The sequence below is a fragment of the Vigna radiata genome, chromosome 1 (genome assembly GCF_000741045.1).
Source record: "Vigna radiata var. radiata cultivar VC1973A chromosome 1, Vradiata_ver6, whole genome shotgun sequence".
Lineage (NCBI taxonomy): Eukaryota > Viridiplantae > Streptophyta > Magnoliopsida > Fabales > Fabaceae > Vigna > Vigna radiata.
Window position 1 is genome coordinate 18,620,569 of NC_028351.1, and position 4,333 is coordinate 18,624,901.

Consider the following 4,333-nt stretch of genomic DNA (forward strand, 5'->3'; position numbering starts at 1 on the left):
CCTTGGGTAATTACCGCAGGACGCAAGCCTTCGGTAAAGCCTTCGATAACAGTCGAAAAAAAACAAAGTCATATTTGTATTTATTATCCAACCACATATACCTACATAAAAAGGTTCACAACAGAGACAGACCTGCATACAAGTTTCAAACCACAGACACACCTGCATATTGTGCATCCCAAAATCATCCAATAATATATCATTGATGAAAAAAATAATATAACATGATCTGTAAGTTCAATCCGCAATATGAAACATAAAACAATATCATCCATTTTTGAGCAAAAATAATGTACCAAAATCATGATGTACTAAAATTCAAATGTACTAACATCAGGGTGTTGTAACACCTATGATCAATAACAAAATCAAACTAAAATACTACATAGTCATTAAAATGATCTTCATCATCCTGCTGATCCTCTGTAGATGGCTGGACTGGTGTGGGCTGAACTGATGTAGGCTGTTGAGGGACGGCGGGTGACAGGGAGGGTCTTGGGTGGGTCGGAGGGACGGTGGAAGGAGTGTTTGAAGTTTGAGGCAGTGCTCTGATGACTAGAGACTTGAAGTTTGTAAACTCGTCTCTCAAGTCACTGTATTCTTCTCTCAATTCACGATTTTCCTGGTCACGTTGCTCTAGTAGCTGTGTCAAGCGCTAGATGGCCTCTTCAGCAGAAGGGGTGGAAGAAGAAGAAGGTTGGTGCTTCAGTGTACCTCCTCTGAATGTTGTATAGTTTGCAACAAGTTGTCCTGCATCATAGACTCGTCCCTTTTTCTTCCCACCAACGACATCGACCCAACAATGTGTCCTACGGATGTCGTCATCTGCATTACTCGCATCATCCGGTGTAGGAGCTGACCCATGTTCATATATCTCCCTGTACTTTTTTCAATCTGTTGAGTTTAGATTCTTTAAGTATCAGTTTCAGATTTTTCAAATTAAAATATAATTGAGAAAAAAAAAGTAGTAAAGGTAACAAGACTTGCTTTTCATTACTCATTTTCATCACATCCTATGTGATAGTAACACAGACAGAGAAGCCCTTCTTTCTATCAAATCTCAAGTCTCTGACCCTAAAAATGCTCTTTCTGGCTGGTCTACACACTCTTGTACTGATAACAGTTGAATGAATTTCCATGTAAATGAAACATTTTCTTCTTTATAGCTTAAAACGATTCAACTGTGTTAAAACCCTCTTGAGACTGCAACTCTCTCCAATGATAAATCCTCATTAGTGGAAGTAAAATAAAGACTAACCAGCAGCTTTGGGAATGGAACGCCAACCTTCACCATGAACTCTGATGTAATCAATGAGTTTTTGAACTTCTTGCTTAGACCATGTTCCTTTATTCATGTTTTCTTTGTCACAACAAGGTTTTTGGATAGTTTGTTTCTTTGTGAAGTCCACCTTTGTAGGAGGTTGAGGTTGTGATGAGAGACAGAAAAAGAAGGGATGGAAGCTCTGACAAATGGCAGAAGAGAGGGTAGATGGATATATATTTGTAAAGAAGAGAGGATGAAGAGTGTGGACTTGGACCGGTGGTTTTGTTGTGTTATTGGTGGTGGTCGTGAATGGTTAATCTTACAAAATTAGTTTCTAAAGTGAAATTTATTGTTACTTATATCCCAAGCCACTTTCACCGGATATGGTTACATGTATAAAATTCATAATACAGTTGGAATAATTTGACAGTATACAATTTATATAGACTTGTCTCTTACTTGTACACATTAAAGAGATAAACAAGGAACAACACAAGGGCACGAGTTCAAATCAAATAGGATCAGTATCCGAACCTATCTTGGATGTGAACAATAGACAGAGACTAGAGTTTCCCATAGAAAAAAAATCACTACAAATCTTTGTCAGAACACACCCCATGGATGATAGTTTGGTATGTGCTATGGCCCATCACTACAACATACAATTTGATACATAGAAATTTCTTTGTTCTTAAATTAAAAAAACACAAATCACTGCAACACTATTACCATCAAAATCAAAACAACATTCTATAAAGAACCAATCCCCTTCTTCGAATTAAACCATGCAAACCCCATTAACAAAAGAAACAACTTACCTCTACGACAGCGACAACCCGCACCTTCGATACCCTCTCTTGCAAAGCCCTTCTCACACAGTGAAAGCCACTTCGTCACCCGTCTTCCTCGCCAGCTAGAAGCTTTGCCCACACCGCGACACCACCCTTTGACCTAGTGACAACACCTCCTCACGCCGCCAAACCACCGTCGTATTCAGGAGCTCGTGAGAAACAATGGATCAAGAAAGAAGGACGGGGGAGAGTGAACAAAAATTGGGACTAAAATTTCGCTGAGGAGAGAATTAGGGAAAATCGAAGTCTGGGATCCAATTTCATTAAGTTTATGAATATACCGACGGACAAAATAGCCTTCGATAAAGGGCATAAGCCTTCGGTAAGCACCATCTAAAGTGATAAAATCGCTGCCCATTACCCTCTTAGTGTGAGAAACCAAGTCGTTCTATTTTAACACACTTTAATAGATACCATAATGGATAATTGATGGTGGAGGGTGCAACCAGAATTGATGAAGTTGTGTCTTATGTGGAAAAAAGTTTAGGAGAGTTAGCACTGTAAGTATTATTTAAAAAAAAGTATATAAGTATTTTAAGGATTATGTATTTTATAATAAAAAATGTGAAATAGATAAGTATTATTATCAATTTTATAAAATAATTTTACACAAAATTCAAATTTGTACAACAGTTAAATTAACGTAGATAGATTATTTTTAATTATTATCATTTTTTTGGAAATATTAATATAATTTAATTTAGGTAGTGGTTTTTTTTAAAAGAAATCAAGAGACTAATTTGTGAAGTAACACTTCAGTAAAGAAAAAAAAAAACGCCCAATACGCTTTTAACATTTAAATTCTAGTAATAAACATTTCCATAATAGAAAATATAGCTACTATATATGAATAATTGTTTTTAGGAAAAAAATGTAACTATTTTATATGAGTAATTGCTTGCTTATAAAAAAAAATGTGTAGATCTTATAAATACTTTTTAAATAATGCACAACAAAATCTATGAGTATTAAAATCGATTTTCTACAAATAATTTTGCACAAAAACTCAAGTAAATTTTTCTTGCAAGAAATATTTGTTAAAAGATGCAAAACTTTTATGGATAATGTTTTCAGGAAAATTTGTAGGTAAGAAAGACTTTTCTATATAGGAAAATCTAATTTTTATTATTTATTAATATTATCTAAAAGTTTATATCTACAAAAGATTTTATAATAAATAATGTATAATATCTAGTTTTTTAGTTCAAAATTTTATACCCATAAAGAAAAATATAATTATGCATTAAAATATGTAAATATTAAGAATGATTTCTTGAAAATAGTTTTGCATAAGAAATTTTGTAGGTATTTTTTTTTAAACATAAAGTAGATAAACTTGACCAAAGATAATTATTGCGTTATTATTATTTTAATATAACTTAATGGAAAGGTGCAGGGAGCAACGTGTGGTGATGAAGGAAGTAACTCTCCGAAACTAGGTGTGAGCAAAAAGTAGCGTCCAACTCAGTACACTATCTTTCTCTTCATCAAAGGTGTGACTTCTCTCATCTTTTTCTCATTCAATTTTACATCATTAAGACACCTCTCAACTAATTCTCGTTTCTCACCAACGACGCTAGGGCGATCAAGGACATCGTCAGCACCATTTTCCAAAAATAATAAGAAAATCTAATTTTATACTTTTTATTAAAATAATATTATCTAGAAATTTATATTTATAGAAGATTTCATAATAAATGATTTCTAGTTTCTTGTTTTCTTTTATTGTAAAATCTTATTCCCATAAAGATAAATTAATTATTATTGATGTAGAAAATATTTACAAAGTAATTTCTTGCACAAGAACGTTGCATGTATTGTTTTTAAGGTAGGATTGATGGTGGCGGTGAAGAGGTTGAAGGATGAGAAGGCGTTTAAGGAGAAGATTGAGGTAGAGGGAGGGAGAGAGAGGAAGAAAAGCTGCGAAAATTTATTCGGTGTCAAAAAAAAGAAGTGGCACACCACCATTAGTCATGTCAGTTGTTTTTTAATGCCATTAGTTTTGGAGGACGAAACGAAAAGTTATAGTTTGTTTAAGGAGAATGATCAAAGTGTACCTTACTTTGAAAGATGGATTAAAAACAAATTCACGTAATAGTTTAGGGATTAAAAACATATTTAACCCTAATGTTTTCAGAAAAATTTGTAGGTAAGAAAGACTTTTCTAGTAGTGATATAGGAAAATAAAATTTTTATCATTTATTAATATTATCTAAAA